Below are 16959 nucleotides of genomic sequence, written 5' to 3'. Positions count from 1 at the left end.
ATGTCTTTACTCTTTTACTCAAATCCTTTTTTAATAAAGGTATAAGCACCTGAAGTGCTTATGCTTGAAATAACATGCACCTAACTCGTACCAAGTCCCACTCACCCATCACCCCTGAGCTCGCTGACCAACATTGGCTCCCGGTTAAGCAACGCCTCAATTTCAAAATTCTTATGCTTGTTTTCTAATCCCTTCTTGGCCTCACCCCTCCCTATCTCTGTAATCTCCTCCAGCCCCACAACTCCCTGAGATATCTGCATTCTTCTAATTCTGCTCTCTTGAGCATCCCAGATTATAATTGCTCAACCTTTGGTGGCCGTGCTTTCTGTTGCCTAGGCCCGAAGCTCTGGAACTCCCTGCCTAAACCTCACCGCATCTCTACCTCTCTTTCCTCCTTTAAGACGCTCCTTAAAACCTACCTCTTTGATCAAGCTTTTGGTCATCTGCCCCAATTTCTCCTTATGTGGCTCGGTGTCAAAGACTTTGTCTCATAATACTCCTGTGAAGCACCTTGGGACGTTTCACTATGTTAAAGGTGCTATCTAAATACAAGTTGTTTATTATTGTTGTTGAAGCGGTTTCCACTGAGCATCCCAGGTCTATCTGTAGTTATGGCTTCTAGTAAAACTTCACTAGGGATATGAGTTGGATCCCAGTGCAGTGATGGGTGCTGTTGTGAATAGTGACATTATAGAGACAGATGAGAATGATGGCACTTCCCTTAATAATAATAGAAATGTGTGTGTTCTACACAGATTAGAAAAATTCCATCGTCGGCAGTTTTAGATACCTGGAAGGCACCCAAGTATTAGGGGCACTGTCCCTGATATGTTTGATAATCCACAAGTAGGCGTTTGCTACTAGGATGATTAAACAATGATATACATGAGTTACTGCAGGTTTTCGTCAATTTGATTGGGAAACTGAGGGACTTTCAGTTTGGTTGAATCGCTGCCTGATAAATGATCTGATATGTTGCTTATGGCACTGAGCAACTCAGTGTAGCCTGTCAAGCCTCACTACATGTGGTCGCTGAAACGTCTGGGAAACTATTCCATATGCCCACCCACTGCTTCACATATACGCAACTGAACAAACTTCACAAGTGGCATTAAACAATCAAATCAGATCCACAGCACCAATAAGAGCATTAACGATAAAAGAGGCCAGGCATGGGAAAAAATAATCAATCCCTTAAAAATAACCTCAATAATAACAAATGATACCAAATTTATATTAAAAAAAATAATCATGAGTATTAATGTAATAAACCGTCATGCAAATGCCCTTCCCTCTCCCAGTTATGTACCCACTGTTTAGGTGAATTTCTCACATAGCAGTCTGTAACATCTATTGCAAGTATGCACTGCCACTGTAAGAGAGGCTTCACAGTCAGATCTTTTTAAAGAATGAGTATTCAACATAAATCTCAGTGATTCAGGACCTCCAGCTCACCAACAGTGATTCTCAGCAGCAGTGTGATGATTTATTATTAGAACAAAAACTATCATAATTAGAATTTTATCTTATCGTAATTGACATTAAATAGGTTCTGTAATGGGGAGATTGGATTTTGGCGTAAAGTTCTTGTTGCATAGTTTCATTACATTCTTGCTAGAGATCCAAATATGGCAATTTTAGAATTTCATTTACGTTGTGAACCAACTGTACAATTGATTGCTATTTGCCTTGATTTATAGCCGCTGTGATTTAGAAAATTCGCACAAGCTACTGTTTACCATCAGTTCAGGGGAAAAAAAATAACATACTGATTGAGACTTGAAATACTGCCAAGAAGAGCTGATACAGATGTTGCTGACTTTTAGACTGTATATAACAGCAACAAAAAAACAATTAGCTGATGTAATTGCATAATAGCAATATCACAAAGTTAACTTTGGATAGTCAGCGCAAATCAGTATAAAGACACACTATATAGGACGAGGGCTATTACCCAGTTCACACTTCGATACTAGAATAAGTTGAGATCAATTGAATGCATTCATTCTATTTCTTAGGGCTAGAAATTTATTATCGCTCTGTTTGAGAGCGGTAACATCCGAGAGGCGAGACATTTTGCACCAGGCACGGAAGTCCCTAAATTCAGGTTACCGCCCCCGGAAGTAAGTGGAGCAGTAACGGGATGAACAGCTCAGCAGCGACACGCACTGGGCCGCACAGTGCTGCCGCGTACGAGAGGCTCTTCCCTCGATTAAAGGGGAGGGCCACGCTGCCGACTCTGCATATGAGGAACCCATCTGCCTGGACCACCGTGGAGCGAGGGTGCTGTGCAATCAGCCCAGCACTCAAGCAGAGCACTGAGTGATCACGGCACCAACCCAACCAACAAACCGAGTGGCAACGAAAATGGCACATTTCTTTTCACAGCAGCCGGCCATCTCCTCTTTAACTTTTGCTCCACGAGCGGCCGTCCATCTGGTACGTGTCCCCTGTAGCTGTAGCTGTTATTGCCCGGCGCAGCTACAGGGGGCAAATCCCAATTTAGGGGCCGGGGCGCTAACGGGGTGATGTGCACGGCAATGACATCACGATCTCCAGGCGCAGGAGATCGGGGCGCAACACCATAGCGCCGTCGCTAAACTCCCGCCGGATTTAGTGGGACTCGTTCGTGATGCCGTGCCCAATTGCAAAGACATTTGAGCCCTGTTAGTGCCTCCCAGGGGTGCTAACAGCTAGTGGGAGGCGCAAATGCACCCAATTTCTCCCCCTAAATATTTAAACAAACAAAGATTGACCTGATTTGTATAAAATATACGTTGTTGTTGACATCATTAATTAAATATCTGAATATCAACTAAATACGTGCAATGGCCTGAAGGTAAGAGTGGATAGAAAACAGAATGTTTAGAACAATATGATTTTAACTCAATTGCACAGGGAAGAGCATGCCTTCATACCAAATTGAGTCGATTTGAAATGTTTATAAGGCTTAACTTAATGATTAGCATCATTCCTGCTGATCCATATTCTCTGAGATGTAATGCATTGCTGCACAATTACTAAAACAACTAAGGCAGTTAGTAGGGTTTAAATCTGATTAAGATAAGCCAAGTTTCTATTCTATGCATTTCTATGTGCACAACCAAGAGCCCTATAAGCAACATTTGAAATAGGGTTGAATATATTTATTTAGTCTGTATATATATTTATCTAGAATATGAATCTGCTATTTGAGTCCATTAACATATACCATGATGCAATCAAGTGCCAGCTTGGATCGTTTGGTTACAATCTTGCCTCTGAGGTGTGAGTTTGAGCCTCATCTCAGGGCATGAGCACATAATCTAAACTGGCATCGCAGTGCGCCAATGAGACATGTTACCTTGTCAGAGGTGTGGATGAAATGTTAAACTGAGGTCCTACCTATTTGTTCTAGTGGTAGATTTTTAAGTTCCTATGCCACTACTTAAAAGAACAGGGAATTTGGTAATTGTCCTGGCCAATATTCCTCCCTCAGCCAACGCCATCAAAAATAGATCAACTGGTCATTCATAAGATCTGCTGCAACATGGTTGCTCCATTTGCTTGCATTAGAACAATCGCCGCATTTACAGTAATTAATTTTTTGTGAAACATTTTGAGAGGCATGATGAGGTGTTGTATAATTACATGTCTTTTTGTATGAAAAGGGTGTTAAAATCGGAGAGCAGTAAGAAATATGGCATAATAAAGATTTTATTCGACCCAGCTGTTTTTATGAATTATATGACTCCAAGCAGTCACCTTTGGCATGCATACATTAAGCAAGTGAGGATTTATAAGCTAAAGCTGTATTGCATCTGTTGCAAAATTCTAGAAACGGGAACAGTAAAATACAAAGTAAATGGCAGCCCATGGGACTAAAGAGGGAAGTGGCAGTGTGGATACGGAATTGGCTGGAGGGAAGTATACTGTGGTGTCCCCCAGGGGTTGGTATTAGGACCACTGCTCTTTTTGATATATACAGTATTAAAGACCTGGACTTGGTTATACAGGGAATAATTTCATAGTTTGCAGATGACACGATGCTTGGAAATGTAGTAAACAATGAGGAAGATAGTAACAGACTTCAAAAGGACATAGACACGCTGGTAAAATGGGAAGGTACATGGCAGATGAAGTGTGAAGTGATGCATTTTGGAAAGCAGAATGAGGAGAGGCACTATTAGCTAAATGGTACAATTTTACAGGAGGTGCAAGAACAGAGAGACCTGGGGGTTTACGTACACACATCTTTGAAGGTGGAAGGACAAGTTGATAAGGGTGTTGAAAAAGCATATTAAAAAAAATACCCTGCCTTTATATTTCGAGGCACAGAGTGCAAAAGCAAGGAGGTTATGCTAAACTTGCATCTACTGCATTACCCTTGTCTACTCTTTCAAAGAATTCAATAAGATTGGTCAAGCATGACCTTCCCTTAAATCCATGCTGGCTATTCTTTATTATATTTTCAGTTTCTAGATGTTTTTCTATTACATCTTTGAGTTATATTTCCCGTCACTGATGTTAAGCTAATTGGTCTCCACTTCCCTGGACTTATTCTATCTCTCTTTTTAAATATAGGAATCACATTAGCTGTCCACCAGTCCTCTGACACTAATCCGCTTACTAATGAATGTTTGTAAATATATAATAATGGCTCTGCTATCTCTTCCTTAATGTCTTTAAATATGCACTGATCCAAAGGTTTTATCATCTCTCATTTTGATTCGTTTATCAATGATCTCTCCCTTTTTATCTTAAATGTCTTTATATCTTTTTTGACCTCTTCTTCTAATGTCATGCCCAACTTGTTAGTCTCCCTGGTAAATACTGAGCCAAAGTAACTATTCAATATTTCTGCCATTTCACTGTCATTACTGGTGAGTTTATCTTGTGAAACCCTTAGTGGTCCTATTCCTATTCTAATTTTCCTTTTGTTATTTATGTGCCTTTAGAATATTTTACTATTTCATTTTATATTCCTTGATAATTTAATTTCATAGCTTCTCTTTGCTTTCCTAATTCCTTTTTTTGACTTCTTTCCTAACATCATCATGTTCCCTTTTGTCATCCTCTCCTTTATTTTTATGTACATCCTTTATTTTTTTAAAATCTTTATTCAATCTTTACATTTTATTTTATAACTGATTTTCCACTATTGCAAAAGTTAGCATAGCAATGACTGAGCCAATTTACTCAGCGAACCCTGACTGGCAATAGTGTATTCCAAGAATGTGAACCATTATACAGCTGGTGTAAAACAGTTTGTATAGTATTGATAACACTTTCAATGCTCTAAGCACTTGAAAAATGTCTTGTCTCAAAGTCTATAGAAATAGAATTAGGGGCTAATTTCTGATTTCCCTGATATGCCCTTTCTTGTTTCCTACATACCTCTTGTGCATGCCAGTTTGCCTCACTGGCAGCACTCTATACCCTGAGTAAGAAGGTTGTGGTCCCAAGTCCCAATGAAGGACTTAAGCACATAATCTAAGCTGGCACTTCAGTGCAGTACTGACAGAACTCTGAATTGTTGGAGACCTGCCTATTCAGGTGGATGTAAATGATCCCAACTGACACCACCAATATAGATTAATTGGCATTTGTCTCATTTCTGTTTGTCGAACTTTGCTCCACCGGTACGCTCGCGGCCTTCCGCGAGAGGTGGGTGCCGGAGGGACTGGAGTGCATCGTTACTCCCAGCAACCAAATTTTAATTTGATTTTATATGTTTTAAAGTTTAATTTGCTTTAATTGCCAGATTTTTAGTGTCCCCCTCCCCTTTTATAGGGGGCACTTGTAAAATATATGGTTTTAATGCCCCCCCCAAAAAAAAATCATGAAAAAAAAAGAAACAAAAAACATTTTTAAAAAAGGGGCAGTTAAGTGTCTGGAGTGTCCCCCAGATCGGGGGCACTTGATCTAATGTTTATTTTGTTCCACCAAAAGAGTTGTGGAACTTTTCTATGCACAAATTGGCTACTTTGTTTCCCTATGTAACAACAGAGGCTACACTTCAAAAGTAATTAATTGTCTGTGGAGCACTTTGGGACATACTGAGGAGATGAAAGGTACTATATAAATGCAAGTAAGTTAGTTTTTTTTTCCTACTTACTGAGCCCTCCTGTTGAGTTCTACCCTCTTGAGCATCCCTGATTATAAATGCTCAACCATTGGTGGTCGTGCCTTCTGTTGCCTAGGTCCTATGCCCTGGAACTCCCTGCCTAAACCTCTCTGCCTCTCTACCTCTCTTTCTTCCTTCAAGACGCTCCTTAAAATATACCTCTTTGACCGTCATCCGCCCTAATTTGTCCTTGTGTGACTCTGTGTCAAATCTTTTGTCTTATAATACTCCTGTGAAGCACCTTGGGAATTTTACTACGGGTACGGTAGCATAGTGATTATGTCACTGGACTAGTAATCCAGAGGCCTGGACTAATGATCCTGGACTAATGAGGTGTTAGTTCAAATCCCACCATCACAGTTAAATAAATAAATCTGGAAAAAACGCTAGTACATGTATCAGTAATGGCGACCATCAAACTATTAGATTGTTGTTACAAACCCAACTTGTTCACCAATGTCCTTTAGGGAAGGAAATCATCCGTCCTTACATAGTCTGGCCCATATGTGACTCCAGACCTGCAGCTAAACTGTCCTCTGAAATGGCCTAGAAGCCACTCAGCTGTGAAAGGTGACTCACCACCTCTTGGGCAATTAGGGATGGCAATAACTGCTGGCCTTGCCAACGACTCCCACATCCCGTGAATGAATAAATAATAAAAAAGATGCTATATAAATTCAAGTTGTTGTTGTTGATATCCTTCCACCTGTCTGAAGTTGGATATTTTATTCTACATTTTTTATTCTCTTTCTCCATATATTCTCCGCCTCTTCAAACATAATGATGGGGGGTCTTCTTCCAGTCATCCAGCCAAGGTTTGGAATATGAATTGATCACCTGTGCAGTTATGAGTGAAAGATTCAGAAACATATGCCTTTGAATGCAGAAAAGTAGGAATGGAATATGTATGCTTTGCAATATGCTGTGTAAAGCGATATTGCTATGATGTTAGCCTACATTATGTGTAATTGATATTTTATACAGTGATATAACATGATATAATTTATAATGTTACAGAAATAACCAACCAAAATCTGAGGGCCCAATGACTGTGGTCTCTTCCTTCATAAAGCTAAAAACTGGAGACACTTTCTGTTCTGCAACACTCAGTGTTTTTCTATGCTGACAGACTTCTATTCTTGGCTGCTCTTTTCAATCATTAATTATGGTTCACTTTAAGCATACTGTCCTTTTCAGATTATTCAGCCAAAATGTTTACATTCCTAGTCTTTGCATTTTGGACAATCTTAGGATTGATACCGTATAAGTTTCTAGTACAGTTAATCTTTTAATAAATTGTTTTACAAATCTGCGAAAATCTCTCTCTCAATTGTGGCTTCCATGTACATTTTGGATCCAGTTTTTGCTTTAAACCACACTTAACTAGTTGCTCATCTCTTATTGTTAAGGTGTTAAATTTACATTGTTGCATGTTACTTCCACAAAATGATTTAATTTGCCATTAACTATAAATTACCATATTCTTAAAAATACTTTATACCTATACATAGGACCCCAAGGAAATCTAGCACTGTATCAGTAATCTTGTCATGGTATCATAGAATTATGCGACACCGAAGGAGGCTATTCGGCCCATCATGTCTGTGCCGGCTCTTTGAAAGAGCCCCACATAGCCCCACTCCCCCTGCTCTTTCCCTATTGAGCTGCAAATTTCTCCTTTTCAAGTATTTTTCCAATTCCTTTTTAAAAGTTACTACTAAATCTGCTTCCACCACACCCTAAGCTACTGCAGCCCAGATCATAAAAACTCGCTGCAAAAATATTTATCCTAATTTCTCCACTGGATTTTTTTGGCAGTTACCTTAAACGTGTAACTTCTGGTTACTGATAGTGGAAGGAGTTTCTCCCTATCTAGTTTCAAAACCCCTCGTGATTTTGAACACCTCTATTACAGTTCCCCTGAATCTTCTCTGCTCCAAGAAGAAGAATCCCAGCTGCTCCGGTCTCTCCACATAACTGAAGTACCTCATCATTGTCAATTGGCATCCACTTGGAATGGGGAAAAATAGATTGCAGAGTTGTACACTTCATTGTACTTGAAAGCCACCAGCCAAATGGATTGTTGCACTCAAATGTTGACATTTACTTGAGATGGTAACAATTCACTTTGATTAGCTTTTTTCCTAAGGTAAGCCAGGCACTTATTATTTCTTAAATTTAGTGCACCATTTCACTGAATCAGATGTCAGATGCATAGCCACTACAACACCAATATTCGAGCTAATCTTAATGAACTGAACATTAAGTTACATAAAACTAAACACACATCCCCTTTAGGTTAACAATAACAACTTGTATTTATATAGCGCCTTTAATGTAGCAAAATATTTCATGGTGCTTCACAGGAACATTATCAAATAAAATTTGACACCAAGCCACATAAGTAGATATTAGGACAGGAGACCGCTTGGTCACAGAGGTAAGTTTTACGGAGCATCTTAAAGAAGGAAAGAGAGGCGGAGATGTTTAGGGAGGAAATTCCAGAACTTATAGAGCTGAAGGCACAGCCACCAATGGAGGAGCGATGAAAATCGGGCATGCTCAAGAGTCCAGTATTGGAAGAGCGCAGAGATCTCAGAGGGTTGTAGGGCTGGAGGAGGATACAGAGATAGGGAGGGGGCAAGGCCACGGAGGCATTTGAAAACAAGGATGAGAATTTTAAAATCAAGGTATTGCCAGACCAGGAGCCAATGTAGGTCAGCGAGCACAGGGTTGATGGGTGATTGGGACTTGTTGTGAGTTAAGACATGGGCAGTGGAGTTTTGGATTAGCTCAAGTTTATGGAGGATGGAAGATAGGAGGCTGGCCAGGAGAGAATTGGAATAATCATTTCTAGAGGTAACAAAGGCATGGGTAAGGGTGTCAGCAGATGTGCTAAGGCTGGGGTGGATGTAGGTGATGTTACTGAGTTGGAATTAAGTGGTCTTTGTGATGGCGCAGATGTGTGATCAGAAGCTCGTTACAGGGTCAAATATTACACCAAGGTCTGGTTCAGCCTCAGACAGCCACATAACTTTTAATTTCTTAAAGAGCCAGATATGGGAATTTCAAACTCCTTCATTGGCACACCTTTGTTCTGACATTTGTTCAAAATATTTATTTAAATATTATTTAAGTTGGAGATTTTGTTTTATATCATAAATTACAAAAATCGAAGGTTTTAAAAGATGGTTCACAATAGCTTAACCAAAATTCACCAATATTTATAAATTGGCCTTAATATCTGGTTAATTTTGTGTTGACATACAGATTGGCTACATAAATCTGAATTCTGATGTAGTAAAGAAGTAAGGTTCACATTTAGATTGAACATATCTACTTTCTTTATCAACAGAGTAATGCCTAATGTTGCTGGGTATTCAGCTATTGTTGAGGATCGTATTAGATTTATGTACAGTGGAAATACTTCTGTTTTGTAGTTATGTGCTTCAAACTGATATGGATGAAGTAAACAAATGTAATCCATTGCCATGGAGCTGAATTGATAACTTTTATTGCTGAACCTTCCTGTCCACAATATAGGCTGGTTAAACTTCTACTTTTTATCCAGTATAAGTCTAAATACATTCTGGGGATAATCTCAAAAGAAGCGAGAAGCTATGGGTTCTTAAAAATAGAGACATTTACAAAAAAATCTTGAATGTTGACTACAGTAACACAGGTATGTTTCTATTAGTGTTCAAAATTATTCTTTGAGAACTGTATACACAATCAATGGAACATTGATTTACATACTGTACAAATTCTTCAGGAAAGCAAATTTACTGATCTACAGTGCACAGTTCCCTGCTACTATTAAGCTAACTTGCCCTTAAGGAAATTGCGCAGTATACACAGCAAGGTGAAGTCTATTATGTCACCCATCTAAGTATGTTCTCTTTTGACATAATTTCCTACAATATTTAATCAGGTTGCGGTTGTCTCTTCTCAGAGATCAGGGAATAAGTGGAGGCTGTAGACCGATAACATTACAGTTGCTTTCACCTTGGGGCTAAAATGTAAGAAGTGTTAATAAAATGCTCAAAAAGACATTTAGTTTGTGACTACAAAGTCTACAACAAGTGAAAGTTATCTGCACTGTTAAGCTCAGTTTACGAGCAATACTGTAATGTTTTTTGGCTGAAACAGTATTTAGTGCTTAAATGTGCGAAAATATTGGGTAATTCTACCCACTAAATATTATATTAACTAATGGAAGAATATGCATCAGAAAAATAAAATACCCTAATTGACATTATTGGTGCTATAATTGTTACTATTCTGATCCTACCACCAATAATCTACTGGGTAACAATATATATAGTTAAATGCAAATGTCTGTCAGGATAAGCATTTAAAACAAATGGTAACTAAACATTCCCATTTGTGTTATCCCTGATTCGGTTTCCCAGGCAGGACAAAAAATTGTCGAAAGACAGGGTAAAGAAAGACAAGACCTTCTTCTTTTGATAAAGAAAGACTTGGATTTATATAACGCTTTTCATGACAACTGGACGTCTCAAAACACTTTACAGTCAATGGAGTACTTTTGTAGTGTAGTCATTGTTGTAATGTAGGAATCGAGGCAGCCAACTTTGTGCACAAGCAAGCTCCCACAAACAGTAATGTGATAATGATCAGATAATCTGTTTTTGTTATATTGATTGAGGGATAAATATTGGCTAGGTCACCAGGGATAACTCCCCTGCTCTTCTTCGAAATAGTGCCATGGGATCTTTTTACATCCACTTGAGAGAGCAGACGGGGCTTCGGTTTAATGTCTCATCTGAAAGACGGCACCTCTGACAGTGCAGCATTCCCTCAGTGCTGCACTGGAATGTCAGCTTAGATTTTTTGTGCTCAAGTCCCTGGAGTAGGACTTGAACCCACAACCTTCTGATTCAGAGGCGAGCGTGCTACCCACTGAGTCACAGCTGACAGCTAATACTCTCTTTCCTAATTATTTCAAAATATTGTTAAAATCTACAGATAAAAGATGTAGTGAGGTAGGAATGATGATTTGTTTGAAATCATACAGTTCAATTAAAAGCAGCAGAAACACAGATATTTTAAACTTGAAATGTGATAGTTAAGATATAATTTGGACATTCTCTGTTGGCCCAGAAAAAAAACATCAGCTAAGATTTTGCTGTGGCAGGGCATCCAACTGCGTCTGCTGTTAGTGAGACCTGCCCTTGCACATTGAAGTTTTTAAATCATTTGCATGGCAATTTGCTGAAAGTGTGACCTGATAATGTCATAGCGAGGGAAACAGAGTATCTGGGACCTATGTAAACAGGGCATCCAATCAGATTGAAGGATTGAGAAATTAACACAGGAAGAACTGAGAAGGAGGCTGAATTAGAGTGGGTGAATTCAATGTCAAATCAGGCCCAGAAAGAGAAATAAAGAGAGGGAAAGGAAGATTGGGTTAAGAGAGAGAAAAAGAGAAAGGGAAAAAAAAAAGTTTTTAAAATAATTTGACGTTTTTAAAATCTCCAACAACAATTTATGTCTCAAAGGAATGAGACTCCACACTTTTAATTTTAATTTAATTTTCAGTTCCGGAGAGGTTGATTGGCAGCAATTAACATGTATCACATCATTACAAAGGTATTTTGACTTGAAATGACAAGACTTAAATTTCTGTCGCATGTTTAGTTCGTATCTATTGCGCAAATGTAAAAAGACTTGCATTTATATAGCGCCTTTCATAACCACCGGACGCCCCAAATTGATTTACAGCCAATGAAATACTTTTGGAAGTGTAGTCACGGTTGTAATATAGGAAACGCCGCAGTCAATTTGTGCACAGCAAGATTCCACACACAGCAATGTGATAACAACCAGATAATCTGTTTTAGTGAGTTGACTGAGGGATAAATATTGGCCAGGACATAGTATCATGGAATCATTTACATCCACCAGGGATCTCACATGAAAGACGGTACCTCTGATAGTGCAGCACTCCCTCACCACTGCACTGGAGTATCCGTCTAGATATTTGTGCTCAAGTCTCTGGAGTGTGACTTTGAACCCAAAACCTTCTGACTCAGAGACAAGGGTGCTACCCACTGAGCCACAGCTGACTCCTAAATACAGCAACTTCACGCCATTCAATGCATTTCAATAGTGAGGCAGACAGCGAGATGCCGTTTACGTAATGCTAAGAACATAACAACATAAGCCCCTCAAGCCTGCTCCACCATTCAATGAGATCATGGCTGATATTCTACCTCAACACTTTCCTGCTCTATCCCCATCTCCCTTGATTCCCTTAATATTCAAAAATATATCGAACTCTGTCAAGAATATACTCAAAGACTGAGCCTCCGCAACCCTCTGGGGTAGAGAATTCCAAAAATTCACCACTCTCTGAGTGAAGAGGTTTCTCCTCATCTCAGTTCCAAATGGCTGACCCCTTATTCTGAGATTGTGACCGCTGGTTCTAGACTCCTCAGTCAGAGGAAACATCCTCTCTGCATCTACCCTGTCAAGCCCTGTAAGAATTCTGTATGTTTCAATGAGATCACCTCTCATTCTTCTAAACGCTAGGGAATATAGGCCTAGTATACTCAATTTCTTCTCATAGGACAATCCCCATATCTCAGGAATCAGTCTGGTGAACCAGAGCAATAGTGAGAAAAGATATTGGCTCAGAAAATCAAGATGTAGAATTAATCTGGGTGGAGCTAAGGAGCACCAAGGTGCAGAAAACATTGGTGGGAGTTGTCTATAGGCCTCCAAACAGTAGTGGTAGTGTAGGGGACAGCATCAAACAGGAAATTAGATATGCATGTAGCAAGCATACTACAGTAATTGTAGGTGACTATAATCGACATATAGACTGGCCAAACCAAATTAGTAATACTGTAATACAGTGGCAGATGAATTCCTGGAGTGTGTACGAGATGGGTTTTTAGACCAGCATGTTGAGGAGCCTACTAGGGAACAGACCAGCCTAGATTGGGTATTATGTAGTGAGAAGGGGTTAATTAACAGTCTTGTTGTGCAGGGTCCTTTAGGGAAGAGTGACCATAACACGATTGAATTCTTTATTAAGGTGGAAAGTGAAGTAATCCAATCCGAAACTAGGGTCCTAAATCTAAACAAAGGAAACTATGAAGGTATGAGGAATAAATTGGCTATGATAGATTGGGAAGCTTCATTAAAAGGCATGATGGTGGATAGGCAATGGCTAATATTTAAGGAATGAATGCATGAATTGCAACAGTTATACATTCCTTTCTGGCGTAAAAACACAAAAGGATTAATGGTCCAACAGTGGTTAACAAAAGAAATTAAGGATAGTATTAGATTCAAAGAGGAGTTATACAAAGTTGCCAGAAAAAGTAGCAAGCCTGAGGATTGGGAGCAGTTTAGAATTCAGCAAAAAAGGACCAAGAGATTGATTAAGAGAGGAAAAATAGAGTATGAGAATAAACTTGCAACGAACATAAAAACCGACTGCAAAAGTTTCTACAAGTACGTAAAAAGAAAAAGATTAGTGAAGACAAATGTAGGTCCATTACAGACAGAGACAGGAGAATTTGTAATGGGGAACATGGAAATGACAGAACAATTAAATAAATACTTTGGTTCTGTCTTCACGGAAGAGGACACAAATAACGTCCCAGAAATGCTAGGAAACCAAGGGTCTAGTGAGCAAGAGGAATGAAAGGAAATTAGTAAGAAAATAGTGCTGGAGGAACTAATGGGACCGAAGGTCGATAAATCCCCAGGGCCTGATGATCTGCATCCCAGAGTACTAAAAGCGGTATCCATGGAAATAGTAGATGCATTGGTTGTCATCTTCCAAAATTCTAAAGATTATGGAACAGTTCCTGCAGATTGGAGGGTGGCAAATGTAACCCCACTATTTAAAAAAGGAGGGAGAGAGAAAAGAGGGAACTACAGACTGGTTAGCCTAACATCAGTAGTAGGGAAAATGCTCGAGTCTATTATAAAGGATGTGATAATGGCACACTTAGATAATGTCAATGGGATTAAATAAAGTCAACATGGATTTACGAAAGGAAAATTGTGTTTGATAAACCTACAGGAGTTTTTTGAGGATGTAACTGGTAGAATAGATAAGGGAGAACCAGTGGATGCAGTGTAATTTGATTTTCAGAAGGCCTTTGATAAAGTCCCACATAAGAGGTTAGTGTGCAAAATTAAAGCACATAGGATTGGGGGTAATGCATTGGCATAGATTGAAACTTAGTTAACTGACAGGAAACAGAGAGTAGGAATAAACGGATCATTTTCGGGTTGGCGTGCAGTGACTAGTGGGGTACCACAGGGATCAGTGCTTGGGCCCAAGCTATTCACAATATATATAAATGATTTGGATGAGGGAACCAAATGTAATACTTCCAAGTTTGCTGATGACACAAAGCTAGGTGGGATTGTGAGTTGTGAGAAGGATGTAAATATTCTGCTAGGCAATTTAGATAGATTGAGTGAGTGGGCAAACACATGGCAGATGCAGTATAATGTGGATAAATGTGAAGTTTATCTACTTTGGAGGAAAAACATAAGGACAAAGTATTATTTAAATGGTGATGGCTTGGGAAGTGTCGATGTACAGAGGGACCTGGGTGTCCTTGTACACCAGTACTTGAAAGCAAACATGCAGGTACAGCAAGCAGTTAGGAAGGCAAATGGCATGTTGGCTTCATTGCAAGAGGATTTGAGTACAGGAGCAAGGATGTCGTACTACAGTTATACAGGGCCTTGGTGAGACCGCACCTGCAGTATTATGTGCAGTTTTGGTCTCCTTACCTAAGAAAAGATATACTTGCCATAGAGGGAATGCAGCGAAGGTTCACCAGACTATTTCCTGGGATGGCAGGACTGTCGTATGAGGTGACATTGGGCTGACTAGGCCTGTATTCACTGGAGTTTAGAAGAATGAGAGGGGATCTCATTGAAACGTATAACATTCTGATTGGGTTGGATAGACTGGATGCAGGGAGGATGTTTCCCCTGGCTGGGAAGTCTAGAACAAGGGGTCACAGTCTCAGGATATGGGGTAGGAAATTTAGGACCAAGATGAGGAGAATTTTTTTCACTCAGAGGGTGGAGAACTTGTGGAATTCTCTACCACAGAAGGCTATGGAGGTCAAGTCACTGAATATATTTAAGAGGGAGGTAGATAGATTTCTAGAAACAAAAGACATCAAGGGATATGGGGAAAAAACAGGAATATGGTGTTGAGATAGTGGATCAGCCATGATCATATTGAATGGCGGTGCAGACTCAAAGAGCTTAATGGCCTACTACTGCTCCTATTTTCTATGTTTCTATGTTTCTATGTTTGTTGCACTCCCTCAATGGCAAGTATACCCTTCCTTAGATAAGAAGACTAAACCTATACACAATACTCCAGCTGCAGTCTCACCAGGGCCCTATATAATTGCAATAAAACGTCTTTAATCTTATACTCAATTCCTCTTGCAATAAAGACCAACAGACCATTTGCTTTCTTAATTGATTGCTGTACCTGCATGTTAATTTTCAGTGATTCGTGTACAAGGACACCCAGGTCCCTCTGAACACCAACATTTCCCAATCTCTCACCTCTTAAAAAATGCTCTGCTTTTCTATTTTTCCTACCAAAGTGAATAACGTCATATTTCTCCACATTATATTCCATTTGCAATGTTCTTGTCCACTCTCTTAGCCTGTCTATATCCCCTTGGAGTCTCTTTGCATCCTCCTCACAACTTACATTCCCACCTAGCTTTGTATCATCATCAAACTTGGACATATTACATTTGATCCCCGTATCCAAATCATTGATCTAGATTGTGAATATCTGGGGCTAAAGCACCGATCCTTGTGGCACCCCACAGCCTGCCAACCTGAAAATGACCCGTTGATTCCTACTCTCTGTTTTCTGTCCATTAACCAATCCTCAATCCATGCTAATATATTACCCCCAATCCCATGAGCCCAAATCTTGTTCAATAACCTCTTGTGTGGCATCTTATTGAATGCTTTCTGAAAATCCAAATACACCACATCCACAGGTTCCCCCTTATCTATTCTGCGAGTTACAACCTCAAATAACTCTAACAAATTTGTCAGAAATGATTTCCCTTTCATTAATCGGTGTTGACTCTATTCAATCCTTTTATTATTTTCTAAGTGCCTTGTTACCGCATCCTTAATGGTGGAGTGGCACAATTTGGACAGCAACCTATGGATATTCACATTTAACCACGCATCTGACCCTTGCCTGAAGCTGCTGCACCATTTGCACATAATAATGATGAGCACCATTAGCCACACTGTTACTTTGAGAGCAAAATCTGGCCCCATTGTGTGGTGGTGCAGTGAGCCGTACAGACCAGGAGGATCAAGGCTACATACCGAGTCTGTGCTGATCTCAGCCAGGATACAGGTGCTATCATTGGTGTCCACACCTCTCAGATCAGCGTTGTGGCGGGGGACACAAAGATTTAGTTGCTGGTCAGTAAGCAGCTCTTCTTCTCTTCTTAGGCAACCCCCCGGAGTCGAGGATGACTTACTTCCACACTAATATGAGTTCTAAGGTGAGCAGTGTGACATTCAGGTTTGTCGCTGTTGGGGTTGTCCATAAGTGTCCTGACATTCCAGGTCCTGACCTTCATTTTAGAGGATGGAAGATACCTGTCCGTGAATTCGTTTAACATGGCCAATGGCAAGGGGATTCAAGACGATTGGAGACCAGGCTCTGCTGCATGTGCCTAGCACGCACACACACACACGCACACACACATAATCCCATTGACGCCCTTCCTCCCTCATGTCCTCTCACCCTGATTTAGGGATCGCAGTGTGGGTGAGCAAAAGTGCAACACTTA

The sequence above is a fragment of the Pristiophorus japonicus genome, chromosome 1, assembly GCF_044704955.1.
Source record: "Pristiophorus japonicus isolate sPriJap1 chromosome 1, sPriJap1.hap1, whole genome shotgun sequence".
Taxonomy (NCBI): domain Eukaryota; kingdom Metazoa; phylum Chordata; class Chondrichthyes; family Pristiophoridae; genus Pristiophorus; species Pristiophorus japonicus.
This window is presented reverse-complemented; position numbering follows the sequence as displayed.